The sequence below is a fragment of the Hyla sarda genome, chromosome 5, assembly GCF_029499605.1.
Source record: "Hyla sarda isolate aHylSar1 chromosome 5, aHylSar1.hap1, whole genome shotgun sequence".
Taxonomy (NCBI): Eukaryota; Metazoa; Chordata; class Amphibia; order Anura; family Hylidae; genus Hyla; species Hyla sarda.
The window spans coordinates 361096019-361118807 of NC_079193.1; the positions used below are offsets into that span (position 1 = coordinate 361096019).

At 46.2% G+C, this 22789-nt stretch overlaps 1 long non-coding RNA gene across 2 annotated transcripts in view; it reads left to right on the plus strand.

Annotated features, from left to right (window-relative positions):
- Positions 1-13878: 13878 nt before the first annotated feature.
- The window catches only part of LOC130274423 (uncharacterized), a 126570-nt gene continuing 117659 nt past the window's right edge, over positions 13879-22789 (plus strand). Inside the window, exons 1-2 of one of the 2 annotated variants that reach the window (XR_008844365.1) lie at positions 13879-14345; positions 16617-16771. This is a non-coding gene — a long non-coding RNA (uncharacterized LOC130274423). The remainder of the gene's footprint in view (positions 14346-16616; positions 16772-22789) is intronic. The other variant, XR_008844364.1, reaches the window with a different exon arrangement.

A 22789-nucleotide genomic window follows, 5' to 3' on the forward strand; every position in this document is an offset into this window, starting at 1 on the left:
GTCTGGGAGCAGGTGGAAGCCAATTAAGCTAATTGGGCCAGGCACCAATCATTGGTGCACTGGCCCTTTAAGTCTCAGGGAGCTGGCACGCGCGCGCCCTAGAGAGCGGAGCAGCGCGCGCCAGCACATGACAGCAGGGGACGGGAACGGGTAAGTGACCTGGGATGCGATTCGCGAGCGGGCGCGTCCCGCTGTGCGAATCGCATCCCCGACGGCCATGACAGTGCAGCGCTCCCGGTCAGCGGGACCGACCGGGGCGCTGCGGAGAGAGAGACGCCGTACGCGCTCCGGGGAGGAGCGGGGACCCGGAGCGCTATGCGTAACAGTACCCCCCCCCTTAGGTCTCCCCTTCTCTTTGTCCGGTAACTGCCTCCCCTGGGATGAGGACACCGGGAAAGAATGGAGGGATTCCTCAACGGCAGGCAGTACAGCAGGAGTGGGAATGGGGAGGGAGGGCAGAGGGCGAGGCCTGGCACGGGGCAGTGTGACACCAGGACGAGGGCCATGAGGAGGCACCGAGGCTTGCCTGACTGGACTGGGAGGGGGGGAGAGGCACTTCTTATGGCAGGCAGAGTCCATAAAGACCTTAGGGAGACCGGATACAGGGGGAACCACAGGGTCACGGCAGGGAGTACTGGGAACCGGTTTAAGGCAGTCCTTGAAGCAAGAGGTACCCCAGCTCTTGATCTCCCCTGTGGACCAATCCAGGGTTGGGGAATGGTGTTGAAGCCAGGGTAGTCCAAGGAGAATTTCGGAAGTGCAATTGGAGAGGACCAAAAACTCAATTTTTTCGTGATGAGGTCCGATGCACATTAGGAGGGGCTCCGTGCGGTAACGCACGGTGCAATCCAACCTGACTCCGTTGACCGCGGAAATGTGGAGTGGCTTGACGAGACGGGTCACCGGGATGCGGAATTTATTCACCAAGGACTCCCGAATAAAATTCCCAGAAGCACCAGAGTCCAAGCAGGCCACGGCTGAGAGGGAAGAGTTGGCTGAAGGAGAAATCCGTACAGGCACCGTGAGACGTGGAGAAGCCGACTTAGCATCAAGAGACGCCACACCCACGAGAGCTGGGTGCGAGCGTGCGTTTCCCAGACGTGGAGGACGGATAGGGCAATCCACCAAAAAATGTTCGGTACTGGCACAGTACAGACAAAGATTCTCTTCCCTACGGCGATTCCTCTCTTCCAGGGTCAGGCGAGACCGATCCACTTGCATGGCCTCCTCGGCGGGAGGCCTAGGCGCAGATTGCAATGGAGACTGTGGGAGAGGTGTCCAGAGATCTAAGTCTTTTTCCTGGCGGAGCTCTTGATGCCTCTCAGAAAAACGCATGTCAATGCGAGTGGCTAGATGAATGAGTTCATGCAGGTTAGCAGGAGTTTCTCGTGCGGCCAGAACATCTTTAATGTTGCTGGATAGGCCTTTTTTAAAGGTCGCGCAGAGGGCCTCATTATTCCAGGAAAGTTCAGAAGCAAGAGTACGGAATTGTATGGCGTACTCGCCAACGGAAGAATTACCCTGGACCAGGTTCAGCAGGGCAGTCTCAGCAGAAGAGGCTCGGGCAGGTTCCTCAAAGACACTTCGAATTTCCGAGAAGAAGGAGTGTACAGAGGCAGTGACGGGGTCATTGCGGTCCCAGAGCGGTGTGGCCCATGACAGGGCTTTTCCAGACAGAAGGCTGACTACGAAAGCCACCTTAGACCTTTCAGTAGGAAACTGGTCCGACATCATCTCCAAGTGCAGGGAACATTGCGAAAGAAAGCCACGGCAAAACTTAGAGTCCCCATTAAATTTGTCCGGCAAGGACAAGCGGAGGCTAGGAGTGGCCACTCGCTGCGGAAGGGGTGCAGGAGCTGGCGGAGGAGATGGTTGCTGCTGTAGCAGAGGCAGAAGTTGCGACTGAAGTTGCTGCACCATGGTGGACACTTCCGACAGCTGGTGGGTTAGATGGGCGATCTGTCGGGATTGCTGGGCGACCACCGTGGTGATATCAGAGATATAAGGCAGGGGAACCTCAGCGGGATCCATGGCCGGATCTACTGTCACGATGCCGGCTGGCAGGAGGTGGATCCTCTGTGCCAGAGAGGGATTGGCGTGGACCGTGCTAGTGGACCGGTTCTAAGTCACTACTGGTTTTCGCCAGAGCCCGCCGCAAAGCGGGATGGTCTTGCTGCGGCGGTAGTGACCAGGTCGTATCCACTAGCAACGGCTCAACCTCTCTGACTGCTGAAGATAGGCACGGTACAAGGGAGTAGACAGAAGCAGAGTCGGACGTAGCAGAAGGTCGGGGCAGGCAGCAAGGATCGTAGTCAATAAGGTAATAGCAGGAGGTCAGGTACACAGTATGGACAATCACAGTAACGCTATCACTAGGCACAAGGGCAACAAGATCCGGCAGGGGAGTGCAGGGGCAGAGGTCAGATATAGTCTGGGAGCAGGTGGAAGCCAATTAAGCTAATTGGGCCAGGCACCAATCATTGGTGCACTGGCCCTTTAAGTCTGAGGGAGCTGGCGCGCGCGCGCCCTAGAGAGCGGAGCCGCGCGCGCCAGCACATGACAGCAGGGGACGGGAACGGGTAAGTGACCTGGGATGCGATTCGCGAGCGGGCGCGTCCCGCTGTGCGAATCGCATCCCCGACGGCCATGACAGTGCAGCGCTCCCGGTCAGCGGGACCGGGGCGCTGCGGAGAGAGAGACGCCGTACGCGCTCCGGGGAGGAGCGGGGACCCGGAGCGCTAGGCGTAACAATGGCAGATATTAAATTTCTCACATATAATGTTAAAGGATTTAACTCCCCATGTAAACGCCATGGTTTACTTTCCCTTTTACAAAAGGATAACATCTTCGTGGCTTTCCTGCAAGAAACTCACTTTAAAAAAAGGGAGGATTCTTAAACTGCCACTCAATTACTTCTCAATTTGGTTTCACAGTTGGAGTACCAATTCCTCTTCCAGAGGGGTTTCCATTGCAATTCATTGGGATGTTCCCTTTACGCTGTCAGACTCATATGACTCTGCAGATGGACGTGCACTATTCTTAAAAGGTAAGGTTGGAACCATGCCATACACCTTCGCCACTCTGTACGCGCCTAACAAACGACAGGTTCCCTGGCTCCTGGGGGCTTTGGAGAGGCTGAGGGCATATGCGGAAGGCCCCATCATTATGGGTGCTGACTTGAATGTCACATTAGACCCGACTTGGGATTCTTCAACGCGTAGGTCCGCAGTTCCCTTCTTGGCACTCCACACTCTTAAGAACAAACTTAGTGAACTGGGTTTGGTGGATATGTGGAGACTTTTGCACCCTACTGACCGCCAATACACTTTTTACTCTGCTCCACACTGCTCTGCACAACGCTTTGCACCACTCTCTCCCTTTCTCATCTACCCCGCCCGGACTGGACATGGCGACTGAACAACTTACTACTATCTGATAAGGCACACACCTCCAACTTGACTACCCACATACAAACCTATTTAGAAAATAATCTGATGCCTGAGGTCTCCTGGTCGACGGTATGGGAAGCCCTTAAGGCTTACATGAGAGGGCTGCTGATAGCCTTAGGCTCCAAGGTCAAAAAAGATCATGCCCAGGCAGTTTCCTCCTTGCTTACTCAATTCACAACTTTAGAAAGGACCCACCCTACCCCTCCCACCCCTGCTGTCGCCCAGGAGCTCTCTTCACTTAGAGATAAGCTGAAGGATCTCCTTCATAAAAAATATGCAGATAATGTCCGTTTTCAACAGAAATTATTCATGCTTGGTGACAAAGGGGGGCGACTAATGACCGCCATGATTAAAAATGCAATCTGTTAAATCACACTCGGGCCAGTCCCTGACTGACACCGGAGTCATAGCCAAAGCTTTTCAGGCTTACTACACAGATCTATATAACATACCTCCAGCCATACGCGACAGATCTCGAGCCATTGAACAATTTCTCCACTCCTTGAACCTACCGACTCTCACATGGGAAGAGGAAGCTTCCCTCCTAGAGCCTTGCACTGTGGAGGAACTCAGTAAAGAATTGCAGTCATTCCCCTTAGGGAAAAGCACGGGTTCTGATGGCCTCAGTATGGCATATTATAGGACGCTCAAGGCTGAACTATTACCCAGACTGACCCAGTGGTGCAATGCTCTGCTTCAGGCCCCCTCCCACCTCAATCCCTGGAGGCCTACATTACCATACTTCTGAAGGAAGGGAAGGACCACACACTCTGTTCTAGTTGCAGACCTATATCGTTACTTAACCTAGATGTGAAAATCTGGGCTAAAGTACTGGCACAGCGTATGAGTACCCTACTACCCCAACTCATCCAAGAGGATCAAACGGGATTTATCAAAGGCAAAGAGGGGAAACACAACGCCTATAGGGTGATGCAAGCCATCCCATATGTCACGTCGTCCAAAACTCCACTTGTCCTTCTCGGCACTGATGCCGAGGATGCTTATGATAGGGTCTCCGGGGATTACCTCCGTCACGCATTAACCAAGCTGGGCTTTTCCCCACTGTTCACGACCGCTATAATGTCCCTATGCTCCTGTCCCAGCGCCCGTATTAGAGTCAACAGAACTGTCTACCTCTTTTTATATCCACAATGGTACAAGACAGGGCTGTCCCCTATCCCCCTCCCTTTACATTATTGTGATGGAAACGTTATTACAAACCATAAGACAAAATCCAATGGTCAAGGGGCTTACTGTAAGTGGTATACTGATCCTCATCACTAACCCCGAAGATGCCCTACCTGAAATACAAACTCTTATAGAACAATACGGAGCTCTATCTAACTTCAAAGTTAATTACTCCAAATCCAAAATTCTCAATGTATCCCTCTCGCCTCATAGAGTGGCTGCTCTTAAATCAAGATCACTTTATAATTGGCTGACACGCAGTATCATATATCTGGGCATTGCCCTTCCCTCCTCCCGATCTGATCAATTTGTGTTTAATTACACCCCTCTTCTACATAAAATGAGAAAGCAACTTGAGGCTTATAAATTACCATATCTCTCATGGATGGGTAGGAAGAGTCTTCAGCAAACATACATTATGCCGTCGATTTTATATATACTACGCATGATCCCCATAGCGTTGCCAACGACATATCTCCTGCAATGGAAGAAACTATTCTCTACATTTCTTTGGTCAGGGAAGAGGCCACGTCTACCATATGGTATACTCACAAGGAAGAAACATGAGGACAAGGTAGTTCAAATACAGAGGTGGGTGGAGATGGTGTCCTCCACTAGCCTCCTACGGGGTAACTCTCTCAAACTCTTACAACTTACAACTAATAACGTTTCAATTGAAAGGGCTTTATGGCTTCTGGCTGGATTTTTCCTCCCTAAGAACACTAATCTCCTACTGCAAGGTACCCTACTAGTTAAAAAAGCATTATAACAGGAGAAAGCCCCAACCACAGGCTACCAAACCGACTTTATCCCCAGCACTTCCCAGCTCACTCATACCCTACATACTTTTCCCCAACTCACCAACGATTGACGGGACTTGGACGCTACTACACAAGATTCCTATAAAAGACTTATGCCCGGACGGATAACCACCGACACAGAATACACTTACAGCCCTACTACCCAATACTTCCCTCAACTTTTTCCAAATGTATGTGATTAGGAATTCATGTACTTTTATTTTGAAGGTGTATGTCAAAGGTGATGACCTGACCTGGCTGGAAAAACTCGCATTAACAAGTACTCCCACTGTGAACCGCCCTAAATTGGCGCTGTTTACCACTCGCTTTTTTAGAAGATTCTGTACACTCTCCTCCACTCTTTCTCATCTCATGGGAGAAGGAGTTGGGTTTGTCGGTTACTACAGAAGAGGTAAGGTGGATCTTAGCGAACTCTCAGGGTTTTTCGAGGTGTGTTAAATTGCAGGAAGGCCACTACAAGCTACTGTCCAGATGGTACCACACCCCAGAACTGCTATATTCTTGTGGTCCAGTATCAGACGCAAACTGCTGGAGAGACCACAACACCATTGATACTTTATCCCATATATGGTGGCATTGCCAAGCCATAATCCCCTTCTGACGAGAGGTTAACAAGGCTCTGACAACAATAATGGGTTTTACAATACTGTTAACCCCTGCACAGATATTTTTGGGGCTTTACAATCCAACCTGCTCTCTCTCTCATAAATCTTGGACACCCACTTGCCACCGCTAAGGCGTTGATTCCACTTCACTGGAAGCAATCAGACCCCCCCCCCCCCCTCCCCACCTTGCAGGAATGGATTGGTAAGGTCTCACAATTATACAGGATGGAGGAACTCTCCAGTTGGAGTAACCACACACACGACCATTTTACCCTAACCTGGCAGCCTTGGAAAATGTTTCTGAACACACGTTTGGCCGCCCCTTAGCTCACTTTTATGGAGTCCGGACCAATGTGGGCGTTCTCCATCTCCCCTCCAACACTCTTTCCCCAACCCGACCCCCCTCCTCTCTGCTGATGTAAACATCAATTACTCCCCACTTCTCTTACCTGGATCCCCGACTGACACTCCTTCCATCCCCAATACCACCGTACCATCTATTCCTCTTGTTTTGATCTTGCGTCCTCCCTCCCTCCCACCCACCTATCCTTTGTCTGTTTGTATAATGTAGCCTCCCCATCCACCTCCATCCCTCTTTGTCTTGGTCTCTCATTGGCCCCTCAGTTCCTTCCTTCCTCTTATCCGACTTCTCCCCTCTAATTCCTTTCTTCTTCTCAACATTTTAATTGCCCCCCCCCCCCTCTTCTCTACTTTGCTTTTTCTGTCCTCTTCTTATCTCCCTCTCCCCGACCTTGGGTTATTACCCCTTCAACTTTCGATCATACTATTACGCAGATTGGTGACTATTTAGCACCTTTCTATGAGGGAAAGACTCCCCAGGTCGCCTTGTCTTCTGACCTCTATTATAGTGGATGTTCTCCTTCTCTTGTTTGGATATGTCATTGGCATTTGACAGTTACTGCTTATAACATCAGGACATCGGCCTGCGAGCCCACTTGTCCACTAATTCCACATACTGTTATTTCTATTTACCCAGCTTTCTCTTTTATAGCTGGATTATTGTTGTATTGACTTGCTTCCAACCCAAAAATAAAGAATTGAAAAAAATAAAAATTTATAAAAAAATAAAATTGAATTTGGAAATCAGTTCAGAATGAGTTGATTCGCTGATCTTTACACAGCAACCAATCAACTGGCTTCTACTTAGAGGGAGTTGCAGTAGGTCTTCCCCCGGCTGATAGAGGAGGTGACGAGCAGGGGAAGGTTCCCCATAGAGTCCATGTGGTCTAAACCAAATGCAGAATACTGTGTTATTTGGCCCTTTAAAAAAGATTTGTTGTTGATCAAGCAAACACTCAAGTAGAAATAAGCATACATAAACTAGAAACCTAAATGGGCAAATTGTAAACTACCTGCAGATAGTGCTGACTGCTGAGATTATGCTCCGATCGCTGTTCTTTATAGCTATGAATTTTGCCAAGAGCAAAAAGATAAGAAAAGAACAAATAATATGTAAAAGTGCTGGAGCTGTTATGTTTTTATTTTTTTTACTTTTTTGCCGATAGATAACTCCCGGGAGGTTCTGTGTGGCACATAAAAGCCCCATCAGTCACCGCTATGTAAATGCTTTTGTGTTTTATCGCTTCTTCTTCCACTGGAAGACACTTACTGGTAAATGCCTGTGTTCTTGTTATACTGTGATAAACTCTTTTTTTAGTTAGGAGAACAAAGAATTTTTTTAGATGCTTCCCATGGGCAGCAGTGGACATGTGCGCCAGGCGAACAATTGCTGAAGGCGAACTGCATGCTAAGATCTGATTTTACACTATCAAAGGATGCTGGGAAAAAAAGGGATTTTGGCCCCTGGCCTCTACGTAAAACTATTAGGAATGTCATCTAAACTTACACTCTCTTGTAGTGTTGGCATTCAGACCCTGGGAACACAATGGTTAAACGAGATCTCCGGCAAAAAATAGTTTATCCCCTCTCCACAGGATAGGGGAAAAGTAGCTGATCATTGGGGTTCCGACCACTGGGGCCCTTCCCCCGCGATCACCAGAACGAGATCCTCAGGAAGGAGCGCGTGCTGCATTCATTCCTATGGAAGCACCGAAAAGACCCAAGTACAGCTCTCGGCATCATCGGCGCTCCCATAGAATTTAATGGAGTGCGTGCCGTCTACCGGTAGACAACACACTCTCCACACAGAGTCCCATCCCCGGGATTGCTGGGGGTACCAGTGATCGGACCCCCCCACGATTAGCTACTTATCCCCTATCCTGTGGATAGGGGATAAGTTATTTTTCGACAGAGTATTCCTTTAATGTCCTCTTGATTCCAATGCCTGGTTAACAGGGTGGGGGTGGGGGGGAGGGCTTCTGCTAAAGTCAGGTGTCTTTCAGGATTTTTTTTAGGTTTTGCAGTAATGCTCACAGAATCAAAAGTTCCTTTTCTCCCCAAAAAGTTTTTGTATCAATATTCCATGATGTCCCCAATCTCTGCTTATGTTCAGTAGGAGACGTCATTTGTTTACTTTCAGTGGAGGGTATGGACTCACTGATTTATGGATTGTTACCTTTAGCCCATGTTCACACGTCGGAATTTCCATGCGAAACATAGGGGGAGATTTATTAAAACCTGTGCAGAGAAAGAGTGGTGCAGTTGCCCATAGCAACCAATCAGATTGCTTCTTTCATTTTTAACAAGCCCTCTTTAAAAATGAAAGAAATCTGATTGGTTGCTATGGCCAACTGCACCACTCTTCCTCTGCACAGGTTTTGATAAATCTCCCCCTATAGCCTCAGAGTTTTTCGAGCTGTACACAAGACTTGGATAGATTTTTATCCACTGGAAGGAAACCAGAATGGTTACATTGGACAAAAGCATGCACAGATCTTAAACCCATGAAAAATTAACACAGAAATCTTAAAGGGGTACTCCGCCCCTAGAAATCTAATCTTCTATCCAAAGGATAGGGGATAAGATGTCTGATCGCGGGGGTCCCGCCGATGGGACCTCCGATCTTCGTGCAGCACAGTATGTTTCACCCCTTAATGACACAGCCCATTTTGACCTTAAAGGGGTACTCCGCTCCTATACATCTTATCCCCTATCCAAAGGATAGGGGATAAGATGTCAGATCGCCGGGGTCCCGCTGCTGGGGATCCCCGTTGCGGCACCCCGCTATCATTATAGCACAAAACGAGTTCGCTCTGCATGTAATGACGGGCAATACAGGGGCCGGAGCATCGTTACGTCACAGCTCCGCCCCTCGTGACTTCACGGCCCGCCCCTTTCAATACAAGTCTATGGGAGGGGGCGTGGCGGTCATCACGCCCCCTCCCATAGACTTGCATTAAGGGGACGGGCTGTGACGTAATGCTGCTCCGTCCCCTGTATCGCCCATCATTACGCACAGAGCGAACTCGCTCTGTGCTGTAATGATAGCACAGTGCCGCAGCGGGGATCCTGGGCCTCCCCAGCAGCGGGACCCCGGCGATCTGACATCTTATCCCCTATCCTTTGGATAGGGGATAAGATGTCTAGGGGCGGAGTACCCCTTTAAGGGCCAGGCCAATTTTATTTTTGCGTTTTCGTTTTTTCCTCCTCGCCTTCTAAAATCCATAACTCTTTTATATTTCCATCTACAGACCCATATAAGGGCTTGTTTTTTGCGTGACGAATTGTACTTTGTAATGAAACCTCTCATTTTACCATAAAATATACGGTGAATCCCCCCCAAAAAATTTTAGGGAGGAAATTTAAATGAAAACCGCAATTTTGCTAATTTTGGAGGGTTTTGTTTTCACACTGTACAGTTTACGGTAAAAATGACATGTGTTCTTTATTTTGTGGGTCAATGCAATTAAAATGATACCCATGGCTAGATACTTTAATATTTTTGTACCGCTTAAAAAAAATCGAAAACTTTTTGTACAAAATCAGTAATCTAAAATCGCACTATTTTGACCACCTATATCTTTTTCATTTTTCCTTATATAGGGCGGTATGAGGGCTCATTTTTTGCGCCGTCGTCTGCACTTTTTATCGATACCACATTTGCATATATAAAATATTTTGATAATTTTTTATGAATTTTTTTGGAACCAAATGTGACACAAAAGCAGCATTTTTTTTTTTTTTTTTTTAAGTTGATGCCGTTCACCATACGGGATCATTAACATTATATTTTGATAGTTTGGACATTTATGCACACAGCAATACCAAATATGTTTCTAAAAAAAAAAAATTAAGCTTTTTGGGGGTAAAATGGGAAAAACTGACAATTTTCATTTTTATTGGGGGAGGGGATTTTTCACTTTTTCTTACTTTTTATTTTTAAATTTTTCAACTTTTTTTTACACTTTTTATGTCCCCATAGGAGACTATCTATAGCAATCATTTGATTGCTTATACTGTGCAGTGCTATGCATAGGACATAGTACTGATCAGTATTATCGGCTATCTTCTGATCTGTACTGATCACGGCATCTGAGGGGTTAATGGCGGACATCCGCGCGATTGCTTCTGGTTACATTATGATGTCAGACTCTGACTTTCTGTGGACTACAGAATGACATCATCACCTACCAGACCTCTCCTCACCCCTCCCAGCTCTATCTGCTATCTCTATAGGATCAGTATATATAGTACTTATGCACCTCCCCTCCAGCTCTATCTGTATATTGCATCTATACTGTATCTATGGTATCAGAATATATAGAAGTTATACACCTCTCCTCCAGCTCTATCTTTATACTGCTTCTATCAATATAGGATCAGGATATATAGTAGTTATACACCTCCCTTCCAGCTCTATCTGTATACTGCTACTGTTATCTCTATGGGATCAGGATAAATAGTAGTTATACACCTCCCCTTAAGGCTGTGTTCACACAATGTGTGAAACTCCAAGAAAACCACTTTAAGCTCATCTTAAGATGGTACAGGACCCCTGAACGTTTATATCATTGGGGCCTCTCCCCTACGGGTGAATGCTGGAGAGGCTGTAAGTGAACTGGCTCTCTATCACACTTGTGGTGGACTTGCCCGTCAATTACTAATTATTGGAAGGCAATGGGACAACACATAGACTTGATTCTAGGCAGAAAAGTACTCTTGACCCCACAGCTAGTGCTCTTGGTTTTACCCCATGGGGGAAACACCCTGCACAAACACTCACTCCTGGCTCATCTGTTAGCAGCGGCAAAGTTATTAATACCTCTCCATTGGAGACAGCCTAACCCCCCCAACATTGCAAGAATGGCTGGCAAAGGTAGCCAGTATTTGTAGATTAGAAGAACTATCTAGCTGGAGTATCCGCTCATACGACAAATTCTTCAAAACGTGGTACCCTTGGATTCACTTCAAGGAGACGATTCAGTCAAATATAGACACAGCAGGAGCTGGTAACACCTCAGTATCTCAGTGCAATCAGTAGACCCATGACAAAGACCATTGACCTACCCTATACCCCCCCTCCCCCCACATACTATACCCGCCTCCCCCCCACTTTTCTCTCATCTTATACTTGTTCTTCTTCTATACCTATCACTTTTCAAGATGGGTGGTGACCATGGTGGCCATTTTGAAGTCGGACATTTTGAATCCAACTTTAGTTTTTTCAATAGGAAGAGGGTCATGTGACACTTCAAACTTATTGGGAATTTCACAAGAAAAACAATGATGTGTTTGGTTTTAACGTAACTTTATTCTTTCATGAGTTATTTACAAGTTTCTGACCACTTATAAAATGTGTTCAATGTGCTGCCCATTGTGTTGGATTGTCAATGCAACCCTCTTCTCTATATACTGCTATATACTACTATATACACCGCAGGAGAAATGCTAGCACAGGCTTCCAGTATCCGTATACACTGCTATATACTACTATATACACCGCAGGAGAAATGCTAGCACAGGTTTCCAGTATCCGTATACACTGCTATATACTACTATATACACCGCAGGAGAAATGCTAGCACAGGCTTCCAGTATCCGTATACACTGATATATACTACTATATACACCGCAGGAGAAATGCTAGCACAGGCTTCCAGTATCCATATACACTGCTATATACTACTATATACAACGCAGGAGAAATGCTAGCACAGGCTTCCAGCATCCGTATACACTGTTATATACTACTATATACACCGCAGGAGAAATGCTAGCACAGGCTTCCAGTATCCGTATACACTGTTATATACTACTATATACACCGCAGGAGAAATGCTAGCACAGGCTTCCAGCATCCGTATACACTGATATATACTACTATATACACCGCAGGAGAAATGCTAGCACAGGCTTCCAGTATCCGTATACACTGCTATATACTACTATATACACCGCAGGAGAAATGCTAGCACAGGCTTCCAGTATCCGTAGTTTCAGGTGCTGCACATCGTGTATCTTCACAGCATAGACAATTGCCTTCAGATGACCCCAAAGATAAAAGTCTAAGGGGGTCAGATCGGGAGACCTTGGGGGCCATTCAACTGGCCCACAATGACCAATCCACTTTCCAGGAAACTGTTCATCTAGGAATGCTCGGACCTGACACCCATAATGTGGTGGTCACCATCTTGCTGGAAAAACTCAGGGAACGTGCAGCTTCAGAGCATAAAGAGGGAAACACATCATCATGGAGCAATTTCACATATCCAGTGGCCTTGAGGCTTCCATTGATGAAGAATGGCCCCACTATCTTTGTACCCCATATACCACACCATACCATCAATTCTTGTGTTCCAACAGTCTTGGAGGGATCTATCCAATGTGGGTTAGTGTCAGACCAATAGCGGTGGTTTTGTTTGTTAACTTCACCATTCACATAAAAGTTTCCTCATCACTGAACAAAATCTTCTGCATAAACTGAGGGTCCTGTTCACATTTTTGTTTTGCCCATTCTGCATCACCTGAAACTACGGATACTGGAAGCCTGTGCTAGCATTTCTCTTGCGGTGTATATAGTAGTATATAGCAGTGTATATGGATACTGGAAGCCTGTGCTAGCGTTTCTCTTGCGGTGTATATAGTAGTATATAGCAGTGTATACTGATCATGGAAGCCTGTGCTAGCATTTCTCCTGCGGTGTATATAGTAGTATATAGCAGTGTATACGGATACTGGAAGCCTGTGCAGCATTTCTCCTGCGGTATATATAGTAGTATATAGCAGTATATAGAGAAGAGGGCTGCATTGACAATCCAACACAATGGGCAGCACATTGAACACATTTTATAAGTGGTCAGAAACTTGTAAATAACTCATGAAAGAACAAGGTTCCGTTAAAACCAAGCACATCATTCATTGTTTTTCTTGTGAAATCCCCAATAAGTTTGATGTGTCACATGACCCTCTTCCTATTGAAAAAACTAAAGTTGGATTCAAAATGGCCGCCATGGTCACCACCCATCTTGAAAAGTTTCCCCCCTCACATATACTAAAGTGCCACAAACAGGAAGTTAATATCACCAACCATTCCCATTGTTAAAATGCAGTGAAGATTCAACATGTGAACACAGCCTAAATATGTCACATCTTCAGGGTATGAAAACTTATGTCACTGCAAGATATTCGTTTTTCCTTTTCAAAAAATTAGTGACCATTTATAACATTCTGGGGGAGATTTATCAAAACCTATAAACCAGTTGCCCATAGCAACCAAGATGGCCTGAAAAATGAAAGAAGCGATCTGATTGGTTGCTATGGGCAACTCAGCAACGTTTCCTCAGGGCAGGTTGTGATAAATTTCCCCCCCCCCCCCCCCATTGTTCTCACTTTGTCATTATGGGGTATCGAGGGCAGAATGATGGGGGGGTGGGGGGTGGGGGGGGACACTTAAAAAAGTGAAAGGGTATGAATACTTTCCGAATACATTGTAAATAGATCCAGGAGCCTCGTGTATATTCAGAGCCTCTTCGTCCATCTTCACATAGCGGAACAAGGAGCTGGAATAACTTCGGTTTATGACTTCTAATTACGGAGTAAGCGGACGCGGCGCCCAGACATGAAAGGAGGTGATCGGCGCGGCGGCAGAGAAGTTCTGCTTTCAGGCTCGCAGTGCAGATGCTGAAGTGTCATTAACCCGCAGAAAAAGTACATTTTCTCCCGTTTCGATGGTTACCCTTTGTCTCCGACGCTGCTTCAAATGAACAGAGCCTAACAAGGAAGCGCTCCGTCTCGGCACGTAGATCCTATTAAGGCATAAGTGATCCGCCGTACAGGACGTCCTCGCGGTTTTGTTTTGCTTTGTTGTTTTGTGGCCGCCTGGAATGGAAAAGAATAAGTTATAGTATTTAAAGGAACGTTAGGTAAGTACGTATTGCTTCTCACAGCTGACTGTTTGGTGCAGTGTATCAGGCTGGGGAGAAACTTAAAGCTTCTGGGTCACAACTAGAGATGAGCGAACTTACAGTAAATTCGATTCGTCACGAACTTCTCGGCTCGGCAGTTGATGACTTTTCCTGCGTAAATTAGTTCAGCCTTCAGGTGCTTCGGTGGGCTGGAAAAGGTGGATACATTCCTAGGAAAGAGTCTCCTAGGACTGTACCCACCTTTTCCAGCCCATCGGAGCACGGGAAAGCTGAACTAATTTATGCAGGAAAAGTCATCAACTGCCGAGCCGAGAAGTTCGTGACGAATCGAATTTACTGTAAGTTCGCTCATTTCTAGTCGCAATGCATAATCTGCAATAGACCCCATAATACTGGAGACATCATATCAGGCAGAGGGGTCTTTGGTCCCCTCTTCTTATGCTCTAGGGTGGTGTTTCCCATCCAGGGCGCCTTCAGCTGTTGCAAAACTACAACTCCCAGCATGCCCGGACAGCCTTTGGCTGTCCGGGCATGCTGGGAGTTGTAGTTTTGCAACAGCTGGAGGAATCCGGAGTGGGTCAGGGTGTAACTTCTACCTCTGCACTCCCTAAAGCTATGCTTACATTTAAGGGACACTTTTGGAGTTTGCTATAGTGTATCCATGTAGGTAAGTGTAGGCAGGCAGTATGCGTGCCACCCAGCTTTCCCAGTCTCCTTAAAGGGGTACTACCGTGGAAAACTTTTTTTTTTTTTTAAATCAACTGGTGCCAGAAAGTTAAACAGATTTGTAAATCACTTCTGTTAAAAAATATTAATCCTTCCAGTACTTTTTTGTGGCTGTACACTAAAGAGAAAACCAAAAAGAAATGCATGTCCTGTGATGTCCTGACCACAGTGCTCTCTGCTGACCTCTGTTGTCCATTTTAGGAACTGTCCAGAGAAGCATATGTTTACTATGGGGATTTTCTCCAGTTCCTAAAATGGACAGCAGAGGTCAGCAGAGAGCACTGTTTTTTTTTCTTCTTTTTTGGCTTTCTCTTTTGTATACAGCCCCTAAAAAGTACTGGAAGGATTATGATTTTTTAATAGAAGTTATAATAGAAGTGATTTACAAATCTGTTTAACTTTCTGGCACCAGTTGATTTAAAAAAAAAAAAAAAAAGTTTTCCACCGTAGTACCCCTTTAAGCACCAGCAGTGATATGCTGCTCATCCTCCCTGCTCTACTCACTGCAGCAGGGCTGCCATGCTTTCTCTCTGTAAGGGAATGTCTTCTCTCTGTAAGGCTATATTCACACGTGCAGAAATTAGACGGAATATTCCGCACGGACATTCCGCTGCGGCAGAATCCCATTAATTTCAATGAGATTCTGCCGCACTGTTCAAACGGTAACATTTTGCACTGAAATTCAGAATCCGATATCCAATGAAAGAATAGCCAAGTCTATTCTTTCTGCAGAGTCTGCAAGGAAATGCATTGGCATCTATGAAACGGCACATTTACGAGCGGTCCTAGCGCCCGCCGTTAGTCAAATGTGCAGAATGTCTGCACCTCTTTTTGGTGCCAACATTCTGCACCTTTTTTGAACATAGCCTCTCTCCACTGCCCACCCTCTCTCCTCACCCTGCACCCGCACTAACAATTCTCTGCACCTTCCTGACGGACAGTTAAATCATACTTTACCATAACCTTGGTGCAACAGCGTGATGTTTAAAACTCCCGGACAATCTCCTCAGGCCGAGAGTAACGCAATCAGAAGACGTTTAAAGGATACTCTGCCCCTAGACATCTTATCCGATATCCAAAGTTTAGGAGATACAATGTCCGAATGCGAAGTTCCCGGCATTGGGACCCCCCCCCCGCGATCTCTTCCGCGGCACCCCAGTCATCCAGTGCACGGAGTGAATTTTGCTCCGTTCCAGATGACTAGCGATGCGGCGTTGGAGGCTCGTGGTGTCATTGCCACCCCCCCTCTAGTGATGTCACACCTTCCCTCTCCATTCAAGTCTATTGGAGGGGGGCGTGGCCGTGACATCACAAGCCATCTAACCGAACACCTGGGGGGTCCCAGAGGCGGGACCATCGTGATCAGACATCTTATCCCTTCTCCTTTGGAGTACGGAGTGGGGGAGTACCCCTTTAACTCTCAGGCTGCAGAAATGGCCAGTTTCGGGACATACCTAATCTCTACTGTATTTTTATTTGACATATAAGAAGTTTAATAGAAATATTTACAGAAATATTTTTTATTATTATTTTTTTTGTTAGATGAGACCCACATTGTCACAAGAGGATGACTCAAGATCAGCTTTATTTTCTGCTCATATTTCCAGTTATAAGTGAAAATAGATTCCGATTCCGGGGCCCCAGTCAGGACCATCTGGGTATTGTTCCGGTCCATGTTTCCACTGATATGATTGAAGGTCGGTGACTCGTTCCTTCTTCCTATTGTAGATTCATTTAGAAACAGAATACGAACAATCTGAATGTATTTTGCATCTCAGTATGAAGATATTTCGCAGCGTGCGTCCCTTTCATGTACTGTCCCGTTTCCTTCATATGTCACGTACATCGTCACTTGTGGTTTCCTGTCACTACAGAATAATCATAAATATACAAAATGTGATACATAAAAAGCGCCGCATGTCTCTCTTTATTTCCTGTATTTGATATACACTGTATACAACAATAGGGGTGACTATCCTTCTATTATAGGATCAGTTTCTAGACAATAGGTTGACCATAGGGTGTCCTGCTGCTAGGATTTCCAACAATTAGCTGTAATCTGCAGGGGCACCTGTCATAAAGTGTTTAAGTTCTATAACAGCGCCTCCACAGGGGAAATGAAGAACAATGTAGGGACATGTTGGGTCCTCCAAGGAAGAGGACACTCTTTGTAGCAACTCTCCACTCTAATAGATGAAGGTTTTTAATAGGGGACCTCCTCCTAAGAATATTTGAAGAAATATTTTTCTTAAAGGGGTACTCCACTGGAAAATTTTTTTTTAGAAACCAACTGGTGCCAGAAAGTTAAACAGATTTATAAATAACTTCTACTAAAAAAATATACATTCTTCCGGTACTTATCAGCTGCTGTTATGATCCCACGGAAGTTCATTTATTTTTGAATTTCCTTTCTGTCTGTCAACAGTGCTCTCTGCTGACACCTCTGTCCATGTCAGGAACTGTCCAGAGCAGAAGAGGTTTTCTATGAAGGTTTGCTCCTACTCTGGACAGTTCCTGACATGGACAGAGGTGTCAGCAGAGAGCACTGTGGTCAAGCACAAAGGAAATTCAAAAAGAAAAGAACTTCCTGTGGATCCATAACAGCAGCTGATAAGTACTGGAATAATTAAGAGTGTTTAATAGAAGTAATTTACTAATCTGTTTAACTTTCTGGCACCAGTTGATAAAAAAAAAATTCCACTGGAGTACCCCTTTAACCAGACAACCCCTTAAAGGGGTACTCCTGTGGAAAACATTTTTTTTTTAATCAACTGGTGCCAGGAAGTTAAACAGATTTGTAAATTAATTTTATTTAAAAAAAAATCTTAATCCTTCCAGTACTTATCAGCTGCTGTATGCTCAAGCGGAAGTTGTGTAGTTATTTCCAGTCTGACCACAGTGCTCTCTACTGACACCTCTGTCCATGTCAGGAACTGTTGAGGGAATGGCACCCTCTCTAGCCATGCACCCCTCCCCCTTTTCCCAGGAGGGATTTTAAATTGATAATGGATCTAGCATATCACCCAGACAAGAGGCTATATGCACAGCAGAGGTGAGAGTTGTGAGTATTAGACTCATAATGTATGTTAGGGACCCATCCGAAAACGGCCGCCTCCACGTGGTGGATGGGGGACACGTTTTGATCAAAAAGTGCGCTGAGAGCCTTAAAAAAATTCTGATAAAAAAATTCTGAGATAAAAAAAATTCTGATAAAAATTTTTATTATTTTTTTTTATATAATGTGCCGTTGCAATATTTGTGTTTGTATACATGTCAGGAACTGTCCAGAGCGGGAGAGGTTTGCTAGGAGGATTTGCTCCTGCTCTGGACAGTTCCTGACATGGATAGAGGTGGCAGCAGAGAGCACTGTGGTCAGATTGGAAAGGAGTACACAACTTCCTCTGATGTATACAGCAGCTGATAAGTACTGGAAGGATAATTTTTTTTTTTAATAGTAATTTACAAATCTTTTTAACTTTCTGTCACTAGTTGATTTAACAAAATTGTTTTCCAGTGGAGTACCCCTTTAAATATGGAAGGAAAAATCCACCTAAAATGATCTTAGCTATCTTTTCTGATATCTATATTAAATGGGCACCGTCATAACAAAAAATGACATGTCGTTGGCTGTCCGGGCATGCTGGAAGTTGTAGTTTTGAAGACCACTGTTATAGGGTCTCAATTTATTAGCATCTTCTCCTAAATTCTTTGGCTATGTTGTTCTTTGAGCACTTCTTACCCCTTCTCAATTTATCAAAGTTGAACCTATAAATTATAAGTGAGAGTATACGCCTGGGTGAATCCTCAGCAGATATCCTCAGTCTTACGCTGATGGGGTTTTTGATGCTTGGAGCGGTGTTTTTTGAATGAGGTCGACTCCTCTTTAATTTGGGTTTGTAAATGCTGGAGCGCTCTGTAAATGATGTTCCTTCTCTACTGCAACCTGCAATGTCTATATTGCCTGCAGGTAAGTATCAGAATGATATGTCTGCTCTCCCTGAACCGCCGCATCCATCACTGCCATGATCTGTCGTACCTTGCTTTCCCAGTACTGTAACGTGCATGTAGGTGTGCCACTGCATCTCAATGAGCAAAGTTTTATGATTTGTAGAGTCTCTATGGCTTTTTATTGATTTAATTATGTGTTCCATGCTAGGCTAGGGCAACATTGGGGCTTGTGTCATCAGAAACAATAATAGTCCCTATACATATATATATATACAGTGACCCCCCGACATACGATGGCCCCAACATATGATCAAATCGACATACGATGGCCTCTCAGAGGCCATCGCATGTCGATGTCAGCATCGACATACAATGCTTTTTTATGTCGGGGCCATCGCATTAAGTGCTATCCGGCAGCTCAAAATGCTTAAGCTGCTGCCGGATAGCAGCTTAATGTTCCCCGTGTGGTGCGGTGAGTATTACTTACCCCTCCAAGATGCTCCGGGGTGCCCTTCAGGTCCAGCACTAGTCCTCTGGTGTCTTCTTGGCCCTCTCCGGTGATGTCAATACGAAGCTGCGCACGCCGTCCCGTCATCCAATAGGAACGGCGTGCGCAGCGACGTAATGACGTCGCTACGTAGGCCCAGTAAGGCCTTGCGGAAGACAGCGGAGGACCGGAGAAGACAGCGGAGGACCGGAGAAGACCAGGAGAGCCCAGCAGAGGACCGGAGTAGACCAGGAGAGCCCAGCAGAGGACCGGAGATGACCAGGAGAGCCCAGCAGAGGACCGGAGTAGACCAGGAGAGCCCAGCAGAGGACCGGAGATGACCAGGAGAGCCCAGCGGAGGCCCGGAGTCACCATCGGGAGTGACGGGGACATCACCAGGAGCGGCGGGACGTGTGAGTACAGCTTCCTATACTTTACATTGCACGAATCCCTCAACATACGATGGATTCGACAAATGATGGCTCGTTTGGAACGAATTACAATCGTATGTTGAGGGACCACTGTATATATATATATATATATATATATATATATATATATTTAAATACACATATAGAAATATATACTCATTATATATATAGAGTATACAAAAAAGAGTATACAAAAAAGAAGATTGCAGCAGCACACATTGGTCAAAAAATTGAGGCTTTTTTGATCAAAAACGTGTCCCCCATCCACCACGGGGAGGTGGCCTCATTTAGGATGGGACCCTAACACACATTCTAAGCCTAACACTCAGATACCAACTCACCTCTGCTGGTCATATAGCCTCTGACTGGGTGACATGCTGGATCCATATACAATTTAAAACACCACCTGGGAGAAAGGGGTGCACAGCTAAAGAGGGTGCCATTCCCCCTGTGTAGTAAATACAAGCAAAAAGAAAAATAGCCAGCGCAACAACCTAATACACGGGTACACACTGCTGTGGCAGATACAGAGTATACAAAAAAAGAAGATTGCAGCAGCGCACATTGGTCAAAAAATTGAGGCTCTTAGCGCACTTTTTTGATCAAAAACGTGTCCCCCATCCACCACGGGGAGGTGGCCTCATATATATACTGAGTTTCATATACTGTATATATCCATATACATTTATACATTCCTAAAAACCTGTGCAGAGGAATAGTTGACCAGTTTTCCATAGCAACCAATCAGATTGCTTCTTTCATTTAAAAAAAAAAAAAAAAAAGGCTCTGAAGACTGAAAGATGCGATTGATCAGTTGGTCGATTTTAACAAATCTACCCCAGTGTGTATGTTCCAACATCACTTCCAAACAACAAAAGCCAGGTGTGGTGTGGTGAGGGTAATTTGTGTATTAACCTCTTCGTGATGCCAGGGCATAGTTGACACCACCCGAGGTAGACCAGCATCGGGCAAATAATCACTCCGACGCATGGTTACATTTAACTGGTATGCTTTATTGAGGTAGACAAAGTGTTAAAGGCCATACAGTTCAGATTGACACTAAGGAGATGCAGGGTGAACTTAGGGAAGCTTATAGGCTTTCTGGGACTTGTAGTTGCAATTGTATTGACTGATGCAGCCACGCTTGAATTCAGTAATTGATAGACTGACTTGACTGACTACTTGACTGGACTGGACTTCAGCAGAATCCCCAATAGGTTTAGTTCCTACCGTCAGGCTTTGACTTTTACCCACGGTGCAGGGGTTAGCTGGTGGATCCGTGTCAGAGGTTGGTAAGAATGGTGGGGAAGGGGGGGGCCGCAGTGGCTGTTAAGGAGAAGGTGGGTGAGGAGTTCCGTTTGGCGTATGCCGCTAGGGGGGAAGTTTACGCTTGCTTTGAGGGGCCATTGGGGGCTCACTTAAAGCTGGAAGTTAGGGAAAAGATCTGGAAAGACGAGTATGTAGAGATTTTCTCCTTGCTTCCGTTAGAGAAATTTAATTTGGACCGTAGAAAGCCTGAAGAAAGTAAGAAGGAGGAGGAGGAAAAGAGGCGGAATTTTTCCAACTGGCTCCAGGCTTTTTCAATTTTAGCGAACGTTATTGGGGAGAAGGCGCCGGAACATTACTCCGCGTTGTTCTGTTATCTTGACGCGATCGGGGAGGCTTATAGGGTGTATGGGGGGGTTGCCTGGCTGAGATATGATGAGCAGTTTAGGCAGGGGAAGGCGGTGAGGCCTTCGATTAGGTGGGACCACAAGGATATCGGATTGTGGATGCGCCTGATGGCCACTCCGCGGGGTGGGTCTCAGTCCTTTCCTGGGTCAGCCGGCGGGTCATCCGCAGCGGGGCCGTCGGCTGGGATGCGAAAAGGCTGCTGTTGGCAATATAATGAGGGGCAGTGTAGATTTGCGGCAGACTGCCGTTTTAAGCATGAATGCTCCGGGTGCGGGGGGGGGCGCACAGTTATTCCAAATGTTTTAAGCGGGGGAAGGGCCGTGCTGCAAAGGCTACGCAGTCCCGGGGCAACGGCGGTAAAGGTGGATGCGATGCGCCGGTATCTAGGACTGTATCCAAACAGGGAGGGAGCAGAGTTGTTGTTAGCGGGTTTCACTGAGGGTTTTAGGATCCCTAGTTCAGCGGTTGCTTCTGGGTTACAGGTTAGGAATTTGTTGTCGGCTTATCAGTTTCCGCAGGTTGTGTCCGCTAAGTTGGCTAAGGAGGTGGAACTGGGGCGTATGGCAGGCCCGTTTTCGGACCGGCCTTTGCAGGATTTGGTTGTTTCCCTGTTGGGGGTGGTGCCGAAAAAGAAGCCGGGAAAATTTCGGCTCATACATCACTTGTCGCATCCGGCTGGGGCGTCTGTGAACGATGGCATCGACGAGGAGGTTTGCTCAGTGATGTATACGTCATTCGATGCTGCGGTTAGGTGGGTGCAGAATTTTGGTCGGGGTGCGCTTTTGGCAAAAACGGATGTGGAATCGGCTTTTTGGTTATTGCCAGTGCATCCGGAAAGTTTTCACTTGTTGAGTATTCATTGGGGGGGGTCGTATTATGTTGATTGTTGTTTGCCGATGGGCTGTTCGATCTCGTGTGTGTATTTTGAGGCATTTAGTTGTTTTCTTGAGTGGGTTGTGAAGCAGGAGGCTGGTTGGTCGTCCGTGCTTCATTACCTAGATGATTTTTTGTTTGTTGGCCCTCCGGGGTCGCGGGTGTGCTCAGTTCTGTTGCGTACCATGGAGGCGGTTGCTCGACGTTTTGGGGTTCCGCTGGTGCCGGACAAGACTGAGGGTCCGGTGACTGTGGTTAAGTTTTTGGGGATTATCATTGATTCTGACAGGATGGAGTGCCGA